Source organism: Heterocephalus glaber, unplaced genomic scaffold (genome assembly GCF_053883595.1).
Source record: "Heterocephalus glaber isolate CG9 unplaced genomic scaffold, H.glaber_assembly_v1.0 deba00001140, whole genome shotgun sequence".
Taxonomy (NCBI): Eukaryota; Metazoa; Chordata; class Mammalia; order Rodentia; family Bathyergidae; genus Heterocephalus; species Heterocephalus glaber.
This window is the reverse complement of record NW_028258200.1, coordinates 1,105,405-1,125,819: the sequence shown is the minus strand read 5'-3', so window position 1 is coordinate 1,125,819 and position 20,415 is coordinate 1,105,405. Positions and strand designations below refer to the sequence as shown.

General features: G+C 35.5%; 1 protein-coding gene across 9 annotated transcripts in view; it reads right to left on the bottom strand.

Annotated features, from left to right (window-relative positions):
• Window positions 1-20,415, bottom strand: part of Peak1 (pseudopodium enriched atypical kinase 1) — a 301,634-nt gene that overhangs the window by 148,670 nt on the left and 132,549 nt on the right. For 5 of the 9 annotated variants that reach the window (XM_021250057.2, XM_004872064.4, XM_021250058.2 and 2 more), the window contains one exon: window positions 5,426-5,590. The exons of 2 other annotated variants lie outside the window; for them this stretch is intronic. The gene's annotated coding sequence lies outside the window, so the exon portion shown is untranslated. Of the gene's footprint in view, window positions 1-3,070; window positions 3,123-5,425; window positions 5,591-20,415 lie in introns of all 9 variants that reach the window. 2 more of the 9 variants (XM_087210267.1, XM_087210268.1) reach the window with 1 other exon arrangement.

The following is a 20,415-nucleotide window of genomic DNA, read 5'->3' as shown; positions in this document are numbered from 1 at the left end:
GGTAAGAGGGCTGTTCTCACTTCAGCTGGAAGGTGAGGGGTTGAAACCATGAGCAGAGGCTACCTGCCCTTTTGCGGGGGGACCTCTGTTTTGAGAAGCACTGATCAGTCAGCTCTTTGAATCTGGAGCTGAGGGTGCTTTGTACCCACCTTGTAACTGTCTGCAAGCTGCTCCAAGAACATCTACCTGGCTGCCTGCCACTGAGCAGGCGTCAGGGTGGTGATGATAGATGGACAGCTGCTATTATGTTAAGAGCTGAAACTAACCAAATTCAATCACACTTTATCTCCCTAGTCTTCCTCTGGATGTTGCAAGGCTTCAAGAGACTTCAGAATTCCAAAACTGTTTTATCAGATAGATTCTTCTAGGACTATCACTGCCTAGAGACTGAGTCAAATTCATAGGAGATTAAGAGCACAGCAAAACTGGCTGGGGGAAGTAGGCATAATCTGTTAATTACAAGATCCCAGAACACATGTGTAGAACAGTGTCAAAGCCCTGCACATGGACTTCTCACTAGAACTCCACCAGGTTTTCAATAGGATAGCCTAGACTTGAAGTCAGCCTGAGGCATGGGATCCAAGCATCATCTTTCAGGACTCCTATATAGAAATTTTCAGTGCTGGGGATTTAGCTCAGTGGTGCCAGCCTGCCTGGCAAGTGCAAGGTCCTGAGTTCAATTTCCGGTAACCTCCCCAAAAGGAGTTCTCGCGGTTTCCTGGAGATTTGTGTAGTATAAAAGGACACAGACACAAAGAAGAGCTTGCTATTGGGGTTTTCCTCATAATAGCCCACCTGCTTTCTCCAGGGTATACTTTTATCTTGCCTTTTCCTCTTTTACTAGGCCCAAGCTTACTCCGGAGAGCCAGTTTCTCTTTCACTCTTCACCTTTACTTTTTCAAATAAACTTGCCACTGCTTTTTGCTTTTTTTTGTTCAATTCCAGTTCTTTGTTCAAGGTGAGAATGTGGACTCTAATTTCAGAAGGAGAGGTGAGCAACCCAAAACCCAGCAACATTTAATTGGCGAGCCACTTTTAGAAGGAGCTACCTAATAACATTCCTATTCTTCTATTTGCAGAAGTTTCAATGCTGATGAAGTTGGGTTTTTTTATTGTACTATAGCTTGGATCTTAACACTCCCCAAAGGCCAGTGTTAAAGGCTCAGTCCTCAGCTTGATGCTGAGGTGTGGGTAACTTTAAGAGGCTGAGCCTAAAGGCAGGTCTACTGTCAATGGGACATTCCTTTGAGGGGATATTGGGACCTCAACCCCTCCCTTTTCCCTTCCCTCCTCTCTTTTGCTTCCTAACCATCATGAACTGGGTGGCTTGCTTACCACCATGTCCTCTCTGATGTGATATGCTGCTGTGACAAGCCAGAGAACAGCACCCATGCAACATGGATTAAAATGTCCAGAAGCAGGAATCAAAAGAAACCTTTCTTTTAAAAAGCTGATTATCTCATGTATTTTGTTACAGTAATAGAAATTTAACACATGAATTGTGCTTTGGTATCATATCTACTTCCTCTTAACAAGCCCCAGGTTATGAATATTTTCTATGTTTACTTCTGAAAGGTCTATACATTTTCTATTTAAGTCTATAATTCATTTTTAATTTTTTATAGTGTGAGACTTATATTGAGGTTATTTTTTTTCCCATACATATCCAAATGTGCCTGCACTATTTCTTAGATAGACATCCTCCACTGAATTGCCTTTATACTTTTGTAAAATTCAAACAGCTGGCTAATATTAGTGTGGAGCTCTTTTTAGGTTATCTATTCCTATCTATCTATCGATCCATCTACTTAGATTTTTTTTAGATAGGCTCTTGTTCTATAGTTTAGGCTGGCCTTGAACTCACTATGTTGCCCAGGCTGGCTTTGAACTCAGTGTGATCCTCCTGCCTCAGCTTCCCTGTGTACCACCATATCCAGCTATCTGTTGATTTGTATATCTAGTCTACTGTCATTACCAGTCTGGATTACTGTGGCTATATGTCTTCCAAATAAATAGAGTGATTCTTTCTGTTATTCAACTCTTTCAAAATTGTTTTTGGTATTCTAAATCCTTTGCTTGTCCACCTAAATTTTAGAATAATTGTATATATCTTATAAACATATTTTTAATGTATTACTATACCGAATCTTGATGGTAGGTTTTACTGTGCTTATTTTCTACAATTAGTACAATAAGAAGTATCTATTTGAAAGTGACTATATATAAATTGAACAGAAAATAGATGACATTAAGATTAACTGGACTCTGAATTCACTACCATTTTAATTTTTAATGGCAGTATCATCTTTAGAAATTGAAAGACACTGAAGAATCTTCTGAGCATAAAGAGATAAGAGACAGGCAACTAAGACTTCTAGGAAAAACAGATTAGAATAAGGCTCAGTTTTTATTTTTCCCCACTCATACTTCTTATCCTTCTTTTCTTCTTTGCCTTCATCTTAACTAAAATGAAGGAATAACCAACATTAACTTCAAGTAATTTAACTTTACAGTGTAGAAGATTAAGTTAACCTTTTTCAAAAGCCAAATTAGTTTAAAGTTTTAGGATAGCATCTTTCCTTTTATATTATATAATAACAAATTAAGAGCATAATCAAAACTCAGAAATTATTGACCAAATAAAATTTTGATGCTACAGAAGAAACATAATGCACACTTCAAGGAAGCATAATTTTACAAAGCTGCAGTAAGAACTCTGCCAATAACAACACTTTCCGATTTTTGTCTTTAAACTGGAATAAAATTCTGGTTAAGAGCTCAGGCTATGGAGTCAGACAGTCCTAGCTCTACTCCTAATTGGCCACTTAATTTGTGCAACTAAATGCTTTGAGAATGAGTTTCCTTATATATATGTAAAATGAAATTTTTTCATAATAGGGCCTATGCCACACACACTGAAGGATCATGCATATAAACAGCCACAAAATGAATGTTTATGAATGTGGACAATTTGGGGTATTTGGAGGTGGGGCCTTTGGTGGGTGATTAGATTGTGAGGGTAGAGTCCTCATGAAAGTTTAGAGCCTTTAAAAAAGAAGCTGGGATTTACCTCAGTGGTTTCGCTGCCTGCTGTGCAAGCGCAAGGACCCAAGTTCGATCCCCTGGTACGAAAAAAAAAAAAAGAAACTCAAGAAAATAGATTTGCCCTTTCTAGCCAATGAAGATACAATGAATGAAATGAATTACTTATAAGCCAGGAAGTAGCCCTCCCCAGACACTAAATGCCAGTAACTTGATTCTGAATTTCCCAGCCTCCAGAACTGTGAGAAATACATTTCTGTCATTTATATGCCACTCAGTTTAACATACTTTTATTAAAATAGACCAAATGGACTAAGGCAACATATTAAAAGTTAACCTCAACGCCTGGCATATGGTAAGCCCTCCATACATATAAATTACTATTATTTTACACTCAGTTTTGTCTGAGAAAATTACACATAGGCTTCCCTATATAAAGGACAGAAATTATAAAGGATGCTTTAAAGGCCTATCAAGCTTTATGAGCTTAAGATTCTAGAGAGATATCAATTGATCAAAGTGATCCTTTTTCCTGCAATACACTGCCCCATCAACATGGGCCATAGTTTTCAACTAATGAAATGAACTTAAATAAAACAGGGTGTCTGATTTAACCTTAGCATTACATACCTAGGATGTCAAGCTTTAAAGTTTAGTTACTACAAAGTGGCTTATGTTAGTACACACAATTGGAAATCTGAATTTCTAGTTATGCAAGTTAGAAATTTTGCAAATTTTACAACTAAAATCTGTACAACTAAAGAGGTAAAGTTGTAATCTATCCATCCACAGCAACCAAACATCACTGATAAATGGATTGAAATGTAATTAGGATAGGGGCCGGGGATTTAGCTCAGTGGTTCTGCTGCCTGCCTCGAAAGCACAAGGTCCTGAGTTCAATCCCCGTACCAAAAAAAAATACGAAGATAAATGTAATTAGGAGTTTTATAAGTGTCATCAGCACATTATAGTACAAAAGTGGGATGATACTGTTTTTAGTTTGATAATGAAACAGATTATATAAAATTATAGAAGACGTAATTAAATGGGTAAGCAAGTGATTAATGGAAAAGGCAGGGAATTTGGTGATTTTCTATGTATTACTACCCTGAATAAGTGAACCTTAATTTCCTCTGTGTTTCAAAAGTTGCTTTCTTGAACTTTCCAACAGTTTTTTAAAATGGTAGCCACTAGAAAGAAGTTAATTTAGAGAAGAAAGACATTTAAAAAGGGCTGAATGCAGCTACATGACTATCAGTGATAAGATCACAGAAAAGCTTTCATTATGCCACATGTACAGGTTTAACCTGCAACTGGAGAATTTTTTAAAAAATCACTGTTGAGATATTTTTATCATGGTTAATGGTAGTATGGGGAAAAGTAATTAGAATATTCATCCTTTAGAACATGATTTATTCCAGATAACACTCATACCTTTGAATCGTTTCCTTCAAACAGATCCAGTATTCCTTAGACTCATCAGGACTACCACAAGATAATGCAATTTGAGTGATTTTTCACATCTACATTCCACAGCAGGGCACTAGTTTTAGTCAATATCACCCACTCACTACTAATATATAGTGACTCAAGCACAGAAACAATTATCCCTCAAAATCAAATTAATAACATCCTATGAATAGTTGTAATTTCTCACTGGGATACTATTAAGAATTTACAAACTTTCAATCTTTGTAAAACATTCATTGAAATAATTTTAGCCTAAAATTAAGAAGATTTAAGAAGACTGATAATAGTAAGTCTATATAATTGCAGCTCACTTTACTTGAAATCTGTCCTTGCAATTTAATAAGAAAAAAATTTATAGTCATTTCAAATTTCTTTCTCCTGTTCTTTCTCTGGATTTTTTTTTCCTTTTGTGACTCTCAGTTCTGCAAGGTGATTTTTCAAAAGGTATAGAGAGGCAAAGGAGAAAATAAAGGTAAAATAAAAATAACAAGTCAGATATGAAAAGAGAAAGTGCAGCTCTCAAGGAAGAAAACAAAAATCAAAACAAAACAAAAATAATGAAGAAATAAAACTTAGAAAACAAGATCTAAAAACTTTCATACATATGAAAAGAATGAGTACTTATTCTGAGTGGTTTATTTTTGTGAAAGCAAAAAATATTTAGTGAAGGATGGACTTATAAATGTACTAGAATATATCCCATTTTTTCTCAAATAAGGTTATGTTTCTAAATTAAAAAGCTGGGACGAAAAACAACTTTTTGAACAAACATTAAGGGCCAAAATAAAGCCTGACAATGCTAAGATGTAAAATTATAAACTTTAGCTTCAGTCTGGCATTTGTAAACATTTAAATCCTCTCAAGCCACATAAAGTTCTAGATGGAAACAAGATGATAGGAAATTTCTAGTTACCATTTAAATTTGAAGCACGTCATCAATTCCGGTGACAAAGGGGGTGTTAGCAGCTAATGTTACATTCACTGAAAATTTCAAAGTGCTCTGAATCTTTCCAAGATGAATGTCCTTTCTTCCTTGCCTCTCATTTCTTAACTTGTATTCTGAAGATAGTAATGTTTACTGCAAGAGAAAAATAAAATAGAGCTAAACCCGACAGTAAACTAGTTTCAAATATATTGGATATCGCTTTTCGTTTAGATATTCCTAATTTTACTCTCACTCAACAGCTGTAATTCATCTAATTCATTTAAGAAGTAAAATCTTTCCTTAGGCAGAGACACAGAAGCTCACACACTTAAGAACTCCCACATCATACCTGAGAACCAGGTCACTTGCATGAATTGCAAGAGCACTGATAACCTGGGATTCTCTATGACTTCATTTGATTGTGCTTGTAGACTTATTTTGCTAGAAGGATATGGATATTACTTGACTGAGAAATCATTAAACTTTTCTTCACCTTAGTAAAAATACAATTTTAGATGTCACAAAGGCCAACTTTGGTCCAGTTTCTGGAAATATGAAAGTAGCTCTCTCCATAAGCAAGTATTTCATTAGCCATTTGGCAGTTTTACTTTAGGCTCAAGTATAAAATTTAGAATTTTTCACCCCAAACAAATACTGTAGATTTTTACTTAATTCTTAGTCTGGGTACTCAATATAAGTGTTCAAAATTGGTTCAACAGCCAATTTGTTTTCTCTATAAAATCAAATACAAGGACCATAACTGCAAGAGTTAGTAAAAAATAAAACACAAATACAATTATTTTAAAATAATTCCTGGTTGTGTTTACATATCATAGAATTAAATCCTTCAAAAAACTTTAAGACAACCGAACAGTACTTTAAAAATTAAAGGTTTTGTAAAGCATACTATCAAACAATATCTAAAATCAAAATGTCCGGGTTGCTCATAATAAAAACACCCACAATTAAGTTGGTTTCATTCCACAGATGCAAGCATGGCTCAACATACACAAATCAACAAGTGCAACACAGGACACAAAATCAAAAATAAAAATCACATTATCATCTCAATAAACACAGAAAAAGCCTTTGATAAAATTCAACATCCCTTCATGATAGAAGATATGAATAAAATAGGTATAGAAGGTTCATACTTCAACATAATAAAGGTTATACATGACAAACTCATAGCTAATATCAAACTAAATGGGGGAAAACTTAAAGCATTTCCTTTAAAATAAGAAGAAAAAACAAATAAACAAAGGTATCTACTCTTACCACACTTGTTCAATACAGTATAGTACTAGAAATTTTAGAAAAGTCCAATTATCCCTGTTTGTTGATAATATGATTATATACTGAGAAAACTCTGAAGATGTCACCAAAAGACTTAGAATTGATAAATTCAGAAAAGTAGCAAGATATAAAATCAACATATAAAAACTGGTAGCTCTCCTATTGACCAATAATAAGTTTGCTAAGAGAGAAATTAGGAAAACTATCCCATTCACAATAGCCTCAAAAAAAAAAATCTAGGAATAAACCTAACTAAGGAAGCAAAGGACTCTACAACAAAACTTATAAAACAGTGAAGAAAAAGAATTTAAAAAGACATAGAATATGCAAAGAGCTCTCAACTCTCAGGTTGAGAGAATTAATATTGTTAAATATGAATATTATTAGTATTACCCTAAGTGCCCACAGAGTCAATGCAATCACCATCAAAATATCAATGCTCCCTGGACACACATCTATAATTCCAGTACTCTGAGAGGCTGAGGCAGAAGGACTGAAAACTCAAGTTCAGTCTGAGAACTTAAGTGACTTAGCCACATCCCACCCAAAATAAAAAATAAAGGGTTGAGGGGCTGGGATTTAGCTCAATGGTGCCGCTGCCTGCCTCACAAGCACAAGGTCCCGAGTTCGATCTCTGGTACCAAAAAAATAAATAAATAAAATAAAGGGCTGAGGACACAGCTCAGTGTAAAGGCCCTGGATTCAATCCCCCATGCTGCAAAAAAACAAAGACAATGTTATTGTTCACAGAACTAGAAAACACAATCTGAAAATTCATATGGAAACATAAAGATCCTGAATAGGCAAAGCAATCCTGAGCAAAACGAGCAATGCTAAAGGCATCATCAATACCTGATTTCAAAATATATTACAGAGTCATGGTAAATAAAAACAGCATGGTTTTGGCATAAAAATAGACACTAACTAGTGGAACAGAATAGAACCCTCAGAAATCCACACATTGACAACCGATTCTTGCCACAGATGCCAAAAACATACTGGAAAAAAGACAGCCTCTTGAACAAATAGTGCTGTGAAGGCTGAGTATCTATAGTAGAAGACTGAAATCAGGCTCCTATCTCTCCCCAGTACAAAAATTAATGGCAAGTGGATCTTATACCTTAAAGGAAGACCAGAAACTGACACTATTTGAAAAAAATATACAGGAGAAACACTTCAAGATAATGGCACAAGCAGCAGCTTCCTGAATAAGACTGCAACAGCTTAAGAAATGAAAGCAAGAGTTGACGTATTATAAAGCTTCTGCACGGCAAAGTAAACAATCAGCAGAGTAGAGACACTCTACAGAATAAGAGAACAACTTTTATCCAATTGCCAGAGGATAAGTATCCAGCCATATAAAGAACTCAAACAGCTCAACAACAAAAGAACAAGTAATCTAATCAAAATGTACAAATAATCCCAACAGACACTTCTCAAAAGAAGTACTAATAGCCAACAAATACATGAAAAAATGTTCAGTATCTTTAGGCATTAGGGAAAACCAAGTCAAAAGTACACTGAGAATCCATCTTACCCTACTCAGAATAGCTATTATCAAAAACAAGCAAAAAAACCCCAAACAAACAAAAAAACAACTGCTGAGGGCCGGGGATTTGGCTCAGTGGTTTCGCCGCCTGCTGCGCAAGTGGAAGGATCTGAGTTCGATCCCTGGGACAAAAAAAAACAACAACAACTGCTGAGAAGGAGGGAAACAAAGGAACCTCCTTATGCACTGTTGCTAGGAACGTATAGTAGTACGCAGTGAAAAACAGTATGGACTTTCCTCAAAAAAACTAAAAATAGTACTACTATATGATCCAGCTCTCCTACTCCTGGGTGTATATCAGAGGGAAATGAAGTTTGCATACCAAAGAAATAGCTGCATGCCCATGTTTGTGCCACTACTCGCAATAGCTAAGAGATGAATGGAATCAGCCTAGGTACCCATTAAATTATGAAAGGATAATGAAAATACAACAGACACACATACACACACACACTCTCAAAGGAGTATTGGTCAACCATAAAGAAGAATGAAATCCTGTCACTTGTTGAAAAATGGATAGAACTGGAACTTATCATGTGAAGCAAAATAGCCAGATACATGATGACAAGTATCACATATTTTCTCTCATATGTGGAAAATTAGAACAAAACACAACAACCTGAAAGTACAAGAGGTAGGGATGTGGGGGTGGGACAGAGAGTAGTGAGAGGAAGAGAAGGCAGAAGGGGAGGTGGGTAAGACCTACTCGTGATACATGCATGTGGTAAATACTGCAGTGAAACCCAATTTGTACAGTTAGTATATGTTATATCATAAGCCATTAGAGAAGAAAAATGGAACTTATTCCGATTTTCTTTGTATTCTGAAAAAATTATCATATGGGTATACAAATATTGTTAACCTAAAAAAGTACACAGTGATGAATAATTTCCCAAGGGCAGGTGTATGGCTACTAGCAAGACTGATGATCCAGATCTTCTTACTATCTCTTAATATGTGTTTGGTTTTGCAGAATACTTTATCCTTGACGATGTTCCATCATAATACAGCCTTAGAAAGCTCACTCAAAAACATAAGAGGCCCACGGCAATTAGACAAGAGAAAGAAAGATAGAAATTGAAGAAGTCAAATTGTCATTATTTACAGATGACATGATACTCTACATAGAAGACCCCAAGAACGCCACCAAAAGTCTTCTAGACTTAATAACCAAATTCAGTAGAGTAGCTGGATACAAGGTCAACACACAAAAATCAATAGCTTTCCTCTACACAAACAACAGACTCACTGAAACAGAAATAGGGCAAATAATTCCTTTCACAATAGCATCCAAAAAAACTGAAATACCTAGGAATCAACCTAACAAAAGAAATTAAAAACATAAGAGGCAAAGAGATATAAACAATGTTTAATTAAATTTTCATCTTTTAAAAAATTTTTTTTCATCTTTTAAATAGTATGTGATTCGTAGACACGATATTGTTGGATCTTACATTTTTATCCAGTCTGAAAATCTGACTTTTAATTGAAGATTTATTCCATTTATATTATCCATTTATATTTAATGTAACTACTGAAATGACTGTGTTCAAAACTACCATTTTGAAGAGCTGGGGATTTAACTCAGTGGTGCTGTGCCTGCCTTGCAAGCTCAAGGTCCCGAGTTTGATCCCAGGTACTACAAAAACAAAACAAAACAAAAAAACTACCATTTTGATAATTTATATTTCTACTGTTTTTAACTGCTTTTATTTTGTTTTGTGGCTGTTTCTCCCTTCTCTGCCCTAATTTCAGTTAATTTTTGATGTTTTAATTGCTCAATGGATGACATTCTAAGAATTACAATATGCATTCTCAAATGATCGCAGTTTATTTAATATGTAGAGGTTTACTATGTGATCACATTAACAAAAAGGATATTTTTATAAATGGAATTATACTGAACAAGCATAAAACCTACAACAATTCTATGTACCAAAATATCCCTTTTATATTTCATTATATATTAAACCTCTACATGTGTTACAAGTCCCCATAATAAAATGCTTTAATTTTTGCTTTAAAAGCCAGTCCCCACCCATTACTGGGCATTGAACCCAAGGGCCTTGCACTGAACTATGGACCTACCCATTTCTTGAAACTTTTTTTGAGAGAGGGTCTCGCTAAACTGCTAAAGTATGGGCTGGAACTTGTGATCCTCCATCCTTAGCCTCCCAGAGTGCTGGTATTACAGGTGTGTGCCACCAAAAGCAGCTAAAGCAGCTTTCTTTTTAAAGAAAGCATCAGAAGAAAAAAAAAACAAGCACCTTTTGTGCTACCATTCTTGGTGGCTTTTATTTTCATGCTTGACATCACTGTCCTTTGGTTTAAAAGTGCTTGGTATTTTTATTTATTCTTTGTTGATAATTAAATACACACCTAATTTTTTGTTTGTTTGAAATTATCTTTATTTTACCTTCAATTTTAAATGATATTTTCGAGTTACAGAGTTCCAAGATGAAAACTGTTTTAGAATTTTTCTTTTGAGACAGGGTCTTGCTATGTAATTCAGGCTGGCCTTGAACTCACTATATAGCCCAAGCTGGCCTCGAACTCATGCCAATCCTCCTGCTTCAGCCTCCCTTGGGCTGGCATTACAGGTGTGCACCACCATCCCTGGCTAGAATTCTATTGAACAACTCCTTAAAGACATCATTCTATGGGTTTTTTGGTTTCCATTATACTAAGCAGCTAGCACTATTTTTACCTAGTGTTTCATTTTTTAACTGTTTTCAAATTTTCTTTTTCTTTTTGGTTTTCAGGAGTATGGCTATTATATATCTAGATTTGATTTTCTTTTTATATATTTTGCTTGGAGTTCACTGAACTTCTTGTTCCTATAAATTATTTTTTTGTCAAACAAGAAATTTTCAGCCTTTACTTCTTTGAAAGCCTTTTTTTCTGTCCCATTTTCTTTCTTCTCCTACTGAGTTTCAATTATAAGTATGTTTGATCATGTTATCCCACAAGCCATATCTCGATGATCCAGTCTTTTTTAAACCTTGTTTCTCTTTGTTCTTTAGATAGAATTCCTATTGATTTGTCATCAAGTTCACTATCTAATTTCCTGTTAAGTGTATCTACTTTTCAAGTAATATACGTCCACTTTCATATTTTCCCTTTTTAGGATATTTTTTTTTGGTACCGGGGATTGAACTCGGGTCCTTGTGCTTGCAAGGCAGGCGGCAGAACCACTGAGCTAAATTCCTAGCCCTATTTTCCCTTTTTAAAAAACAGATTTTACTTCTCTGTACAGGGAAATTATATACTTTTATTATGTCCACTTTTCCCTTTAAGTTTAAGGATATTTATAATAGCTGATTTTTTAAATAATATTGTCTGATGATTCCAATATCTGGACTGATTCCTTTTTCCCTTATCTATGGGTAATTCTTGTTTCTTTGCATGCACAGTAATTTATTGTATACTTGACAATACGAATGATATACCTGTATACACTCCAGATTTTATCTTTGCTTGAAGAATTGATTTCTAAAAGACAGTTAAAATGTTGGCAGACACTCTGAACTTCTAGATACTTAGTTTCATATTTGTTAGGGAGTATATGTTTCAGTCTTATCCTTAGTCCTGAAAAAAATCCCTTACTTAGGCCGTGAACATAGTCTTTACTCCAAAGGCATAATCTTTCTGAAACTTCTGTGAAAACCCTGATGTGTTTAAAAAACTCTAACTCCAAACTTGGTCAGAAATATCAGCTCAACAGTTGATGAAATATTCTTCCCATTGCAAATTTTATTTTTCTACTAGACTTCATGGAGTTTTCTCTAATACATGTGAAGTTAGGAATTAAAAGAAATATATATGCAGATTTTGAGGCTCCCTTCTTTCTTGGGCTTTATAGCACTGAATTCTAGAACAACTGGCTTAAGTGGTGTAGGGGTTGTGCATTTGACAGTGAACTCCTGATTTTTATTAGATTATCTTGGTTATATGCGAGAATGCCTTTGGAGAAAATATATTCTAAAGTATTCAGATATAATAGGATATAATGAGAGCAAATTTTGAAATAATTCAGGGAAAAATATCTGTAAAACTTGTTTATAAGTTTAAAATTGTTACAAAATAAAAGAAAAATTAAATTTATAATATACCTAGTCATTTCTAAAATGACATTCGTGGAATGGTAATATGGCTAAATACCTGAAGAAAAAAAGATCTGTGATAAAATGAACACAGATAGTTACTCTCACTGTATTCCTTTTTGACTATTCACAATATGTGTTAGCCTGCCATGTATTTCTACAAATCTTATAGAAGACATACATTCACTTATATCCCTTTTCAATGAACCAGCTATAAATTATATGCTTAGGACCTGCAGTGAAAGCCAATGTTCTAAATACCAGAGCTAGGGAGAGAACAAAGAAGTCAAGATCTCTCTTCTCAGGGAAGCTAAGAAAACTAACTTCAGATAATAAGTGCTCTGAAAACAAACTAGGTGTTTAAGGAAGATTGGGAAGATGGAGATGGTGTTTCAGGTAGTGCATCAGGAAAAGTACTTTGAGCAGATGATGTTCAAGTTGAAACCTAAGAAAATGAGCCATATTTAGCAGAAGAAACTTCCAGACATGGGGCACACAAGTTGTAGGGAAGAGCTTATAACAGTCATTGAAAAAAAGTTTCTAAACTATTAAAATGATGAAAAAGAGAATTTATGAGAAAAGTCTCTTAAGCACCAATACCACCCCTAATCCCAATTTGGCCTAATTATAAACCTATTTATTGATTATTCCCATTCATGACAACACTGAAATAACAATTACATTCTTAATTACTTACTAACATTGCCAATTCTTTTTTGGTGCTGACTTTCCATTCTCTTATAGCCAGAACAAACCCTTATTGTTTTTATTCTCTATCTGAAAACAAAGGCTCTTCTCTCACCACACAGAAAAAGAAATAAATCAACAGTTTTCTTTCTGGACTGTGCCCCAATGTTTTGGGAAAACAATGATGAACAGTGATGAAGATACACAAGCAGAAAACGATTCTGAGTTTATGACTATATGGAACCTTGTACCACTCACTCACAGATGCAACAGCAGATTTAAAGGCACCAGAACTTTCATGGCATTAGATTTTGGATACTGTCTAAGAACAACTTCAATTAATACCTTCAACTAGGAAGGAAGGGAGGAAGAGAGGAAGGGAGGGAGGGATAGAGGGAAGGAGGAAAGGAAAGAAAGCAAATACACTTAAGGTTATGGAATAAGGACTGCACAATCATTCTTATACAATGTGGTTTGAATTAACAATATGGATGCAGCACCTAACAAATCAGTTGTCTGTCGATATCACTCCTGCTGCACATGGATATTAGAAAATAAACTCTAAGTCCTCTAAGCCACATAGGTGAATACATTCTCTGGAATGTATTTTGTGTTTTAACTACACTATGAGAAAGATATTGTACAAGTGCAGGAATGAAGTTAAAAATGATGCAAAGCGGCAGAACTCTCTTTCTTTAAAACTAGGCAAATTTCATCATAAAATAACTAAATTTAGGATAGAGAAATATGTGCTAATTTTGGATTACTGATGATAGGAATACTGAGACAAAGAAACAAGGAAGGAATTTAACCTTATATGATTAAAAAGAAATGGTACAAGTTGGGAGTAAGATACAGCAGATGAGTCCCAATGCTCCATTTGGCTGAGGACCTCTGATATAACCCTGCATTTGTTTGAGATGGGGTCTTACTGTGTTGCCTAGACCGATCTTTTTTTTTTTTTTTTGTACCAGGGATCGAACTCGGGTCCTTGCACTTGCGCAGCAGGTGGAGAAACCACTGAGCTAAATCCCCCGCCCGCCTAGACCGATCTTGAACTCCTGGACTCAAGTAAGCCTCTTCCCAAAGCCTCCCAAGTAACTGAGACTACTGTACAGGCATGTGCTGCCATGCCTGGCTTCTGATAGAACCTTCAACACTACATAATTTCTCTCAGTCCTGTAGGCTACAACTTGTATGATCTTTGCTTAATAGTAGAGAATAGTCTCAGGTTCAAGTATCACTTAAAATTGAAATATCCTGGTGTACGATGAATCCTACCACTTACTAGGAAATTTTTAATCATGTAGAGCACAGGTTATCAAGCCATGACCCAAGGGCCATATTCAACCAGCCATCGGTTTATGAATAGTCTGCAAGTTAAAAATAGGTTTTATATTTTTAAATAGTTGGGAAAAAATCAAAAGAATATATATTTTGGGCGGGGGGGAGGGGGTACTGGAGATCGAACTTGGGACCTTGCACTTGCGAGGCAGGCAGCAGAACCACTGAGCTAAGTCCCCAGCCCAAAAGAATATTTTGAGACATAAAAATTATATGAAATTAGGCTGAACATGATGGTACATGTTTATAATCCTAGTACTCAGGAAGCTGAGGTAAGAAGAAAGCCACAAGTTCAAGCCCAACCTGAACTATGTAAGCAAGACTCTATCTCAAACAAAAGTATGAAATTTCAATTTCGTTCTCTATAAATAAATTTTCATGAGGATACAGCTAGCTCATTTATGTATTCTCCATGGCTACTTCTGTACCACAAAGGCTGAGTTGAATAGTTGTGACAAGAACTGTATATCTATAAGGTCTAAAAAAATACACTAACTGGCCCTCTAAAGTTATAGGATACATATTTTAAAACATTAAATTAAATGGTTCATTTTATTACTAACCACTGGTATTTTATTCCTTTATGTTTCTAATGAGATATTAAGCAGTATTTTTATATTGAAATTATCCCATAATGTTGAGGCAATTTTCATATTCAAGAAATTCATTTTCCTGCTTTGTGAAATATACTAGATATGATGTATCATTTTCTTCTGATCCATTTCTGCTTTAAATTTTGTAATGAGTTCTTGGAATTAACACTTAAACATTGTTCCTGCAATAGACACAACTTCATTTATAACAATATTGGGAAAATAAAGGAATCATGGGTAATTATTAGAAAAAAATTTCTTGAGTGCTTTCACACAATGCAAAGGTGTCAGCATTAAAGCTCACTCTAGGATGGTGTCTGACCATGGGGTAGTAAGCATGTCCAGAATGATCTTCCCACTGTAAACAAAAAGAACACAACATACAATATAGGAAAGGACTATTTTCAGAAAAAAGAAAGGGCAGGGTTGGGATCCTGGAGAAAAAGGAAATAAACACAGCAAGCCCTACCATCACGGAGGCTCTCAGCCAGGAAGTAATTTCCACTCTAGTACAAGAAGAACCCAAACAGAGCCTGGCAACCTTGTTGACTTCAAGACATAGAGAAAAAAGTGCAAGGAGACCAAGGTGGCTGGTATTTATGGTGCAGAGCTCCAGAGAAGAGGGGAAGAGTTCCAGGAATCTCAATAAGGGTTCTCTTGAGGGTTTTAGATACATACAAACCTGGAAATCAGAGGGGAAAATTTCTTGAGACCAAGAAAGAACTTCTAAGGAAAGAAAGTTACCAGAGTTATAACATGAACAATTCCCAGAGCTGACATTAGGACAAGAATTCAATAAGTTCCCTCTAGTAAGAAGGGAGAAACATCCTAGAAGGGCCACATCATAAAAACAATGGGAATGTAGCCCTAGAATGAACACCACTATCAATATGCCTGAAAGTGGTTTTAAAGTCTAGAAAGGAATGAACAAATATGCAATTAACAAAAATACCTCTAAGGAAAAAATTCAGTACTCTTTAAAGGGATATGACAACATTAAGAACTCAAGAATGTAAAATTTATAAATATTTGTGATTTTGTAAAAAAATTACTAGGCATTCTACAAAGCAGGAAAATGTGACTCATAACCCGAAAAATATCAGTGAGTAGAGAGAAACCAAGAAATGACAAAAATGATGGAAATAACAGGCAAAGACATTAAAAGGGCTACGATAATTATCCTCTATCCTCAAGGATATAAATGAAAACAAATACAGTAAATGGTGAAATGGAAGATTTGCAAAACAGACCTTCTAGAGATAAAAAAAATTATAACATTTAAAATGCAATTCACTGGATGGACCGGCAGCAGTATATATACCAAAGAAAAAAGATACTAGTGAACATGAAGGTAGAGAAATATAATTTATGCAAAATGAATCTCAGAGAGAAAAATACAGTGATTATGAGACAGTGAAAGAACACTCTTGTAAAGGTCTTAACTTGAATGAGAAGTGGCATAATTTAACAATGCATTACAAGTTACAGAGATTGATTATAATCATACAGCCAGCATTAAAATGGGGAGCAAGTGAGCCAAGACAGGAAAGTAAATGAAATCCAAAAGCATAATTAATTTAAAAGAAAACAAAATAGCAAAATAGATTTTGGGGGGTTTTTTGGCACCAGGGATTGAACTCAGGACCTTGCGCTTATAATGCAGGTGGGTGAACCACTAAGCTAAATCCCCGGCCCACAAAATAATAGATTTAAACCTGACCTTATTAATAATACAATAAATGCAAATCATCTAAACATTCTATTTAAAAGAAATAAAAGGGCCGGGGATTTAGTTCAGTGGTTCTGCCACGTGCCTCGCAAGTGCAAGGACCTGAATTCGATCTCCAGTACCAAAAAAAAAAAAAAACGCTGTTTGAGCCAGGGATTTAGCTCAGTGGTTCCGCCGCCTGCCTCCTGCCTCGCAAGCACAAGGACTCGAGTTCGATCCTCAGTACCAAAAAAAAAAAAAAAGAAAGAAAGAAAGAAAGAAAAGTCCAGACCTGCAATCCCTGCACTCAGGAGGCAAAGGCAGAAGAATTATCACAAGTTCAAGGCCAGCTTGGGCTACATAATGAGTTCAAGACCAGCCTTGAACATAGTGAGATTCTGTCTCAAAAATTAAAAAACAAAAAGAAATAAAGACTCAAATACATGCTGTACAAATCCCACACTAAAAAAAAAAGAAAATGAAAATAGGTTAAATGTAGGATAGAAAATTGAAGTTTTAAAAAAGTTAGAAAAGCCATATTTGTATCAGACAAGGTAGAAGACAAAAGAGAGATTATCTGAGATAGTGAAATTTCATAGTGAATAAGGAGTTAATGCCCATTCAAGACAGAAGAATCCTAAATATATATGTAAACAGCACCGGATGTACAAAATGTATGAAGCAAAACCTTACAGAAATAATGGGAGAAAAGACAATACAATGGGAGACAATCATTATTCCTTCCTCACTAAATGCAAGGCCAGGTATACTACAGCACACATAAAGAAGGCTTGATTAACTCAATTGAAAGTTAAAGACACCAATCTACAGCAGCAAAATATAAATGTTACAATGCCTATGAAGCATTGATCAAGACAGGCAATCTGCTGAACCACAGGTAAGTCTTTACAAATTAAAAGAACTGAAACTATACACAGAGTATTCTCCTATCACAAGGAAATTGAATTAGAAAGCAGTAACAGAAAACTACTGTAAAGTTCCCAAATATTTGGAAATCAAGCAATATACTTCTAAAATAACCCATGAGCCAAATCAGAAACCACAAAAGCAATTTTAAAATATTTGAACTGAATGAAAGTGAAAACACAGTATATCAAAATATGTGAGGTTTCAAAAATGATGCTTCTTTGAAGATGCTTTGCAAACATTTACAATTTCCTATGCTTTTATTAGGAGTAAATGCCTAAAAGCAATTATCGAACCTTCTACAATAAAAAGCTAGAAAAACGGAGCAAGTTAAGCCAAAGTGGACAGTAACAAAATAACAAAAAACAGAAGTCAATAAAATACACACCTGAAAAATAGAGAAAAATCAATGAAACAAAAAATTAGTTCTTTGAAAGAACATTACTGAAACTGACAAACTTCTAAAATGACTGAACAAGAGAAGACAGAAATCGTCAATGTGACTAAACACTAGTGATGCTGGCCATCCAGATATGCCAAAGACAAGCTATAAAGTGCTTTCTTTAAGCAAAAAGCTAAAAGGTCTCAATAAACAAAGAAAAACGTTGCATGCTGAGGTTGCTAAAATCTACAGTCAGAATATAACATGGGCTCCTTCCTGCCGCTCCCGGACCAGAGGAAGGGGCTTCCCGGCCGCCGTCCCACTGCTCCCAGCTCAGAGGTGAGCCGGGAGGGTGCCAACAGCACCCCCCACACACACCCGGGTGGAAATGAGAAGACACAGAAACAAGTCACAAAACCAGACTTCCAGATGACCTACAGCAACCCCAATGGTAAATGTGATGGAACACTCTGATACTCAACCATGTGGACTCCTTGAACTGGCAACAAAAGAGGATCTGGAAAAAATGACAGCAGAAATAATTTCTCAGATAACAGCAGAGATTGTGCCCATAGTGCAAGACATGATTAATAAATCTAGAGAGGAGCTGAGGAACATGAAGAAATCCCAACATAGGAAACAAACGGAATCCATAAACCAGATGCAAATAGATTTCCAGGAGATCAAAAACTCCACTGAAAGTCTATACAGCAGAATGAGCGAATGTGAGGACAGAATCTCAGGTATAGAAGATAAGATTGCAATTAGTGACCAGGAAAACAAAAATTGCTTCAAAATTGTAAGGGACCATGAGAAATCAATCCAGCAGCTGCTAGATGATGCAAAGAAGAATAACATAAGACTGGCTGGACTCAAAGAAGAAACAGGAGAGAGTGCAGATGACATAAAAAAAACTCTTCACAGCAGTCATGGCAGAAAACTTCCCAAGCAGGGGAAAAGAACTTGACATACATATAAGTGAGCATATAGGACTCCCAAATAGCCTTGATGAAAAAAAAAAATCTACACATAGGCATATAATTGTTAAGATTCCAGAAACTCAACAGAAAAACGAAGTTCTACATGCAGTTAGAGAAAAGAAACAAATCACATACAAAGGGAAGCCCATCAGAATCACAGCAGACTTCTCAATGCAAACCCTCAAGGCAAGAAAAGCTTGGAGTGATGTATTTCAAGCCCTAAAGGAAAACAGCCTCCAAACCAGATTGATGTACCCTCCAAAACTATCTTTCAAAATTGATGGAGAAATAAGATACTTTCATGACAAAGAGCACCTTAGGCACTTCGTGAATACCAAACCAGAACTCCAAAAAATTTTAGACAATATCCAAGGAACAGACAATGAGGATCACAACCCCAGGAAGCACAGCAGAATGAATCCATCAGGTGTGACAAAAAATTAAATGCATAGGGGTAATATCCAACAAAAACAAAAAGTCAAGGGCTGGGGATTTGGCTCAGTGGTTACGCCGCCTGCTGCGCAAGTGCAAGGACCCAAGTTCGATCCCCGGTACCAAAAAAAAAAAAAAAGGTCATGACAATGATAAGTCAATACATGTCAGTTATAACCATCAATGTTAATGGACTCAATTCACCAATCAAAAGAAATAGACTGGCAGAATGGGTCAAGAAGCAAAATCCAACAATATGCTGCATAAAAGAAACATTGAAAAACAAACTCATAGATTGAAAGTTAAAGGGTGGAAAACAATACTCCATGTGAAGGGAACCTGAAAAAAAGCAGGAGTACCTATTCTCTTTGCAGATCAAGTAGATTTCAAATCAACACTGACTAAGAAAGACAAAGAAGGACACTACATCCTTGTAAAGGGAACAATCCAACAGGAAGAGATGACGATCATAAATAGCTATGCACCAAACACTAGTGCACCCAACTATATAAAACAAATACTAACGGACATGAAAAGTCATATATGCACTAATACAATTGTAGTGGGGGACCTCAATACCCCACTGTCACAAATAGATCAACTAAATAAAAAATAAGTAATGAAATACTAGAAATCAATCCAACTCTTGAACAAATGAACTTAACGAATGTTTACAGAGTCTTCCACTCCACAAAATGAGAATACACATTCTTCTCAGCTGCACAGGGGTCGTTCTCCAAAATAGACCACATACTCACACATAGAACATGTTTAAGTAAGTGCAAAGGAATTGAAGTTATCCCCTGTATATTATCAGACCATGGTGCGATGAAATTGGAGATCCATAGCAAAAGAAACCACAAAAACTACATAAACACATGGAAATTGAACAACACACTTCTAAATAACCAATGGGTCACAGAAGAAATTAAAGAAGAAATCAGACAGTTCCTTCAATTAAATGACAATGACAATAC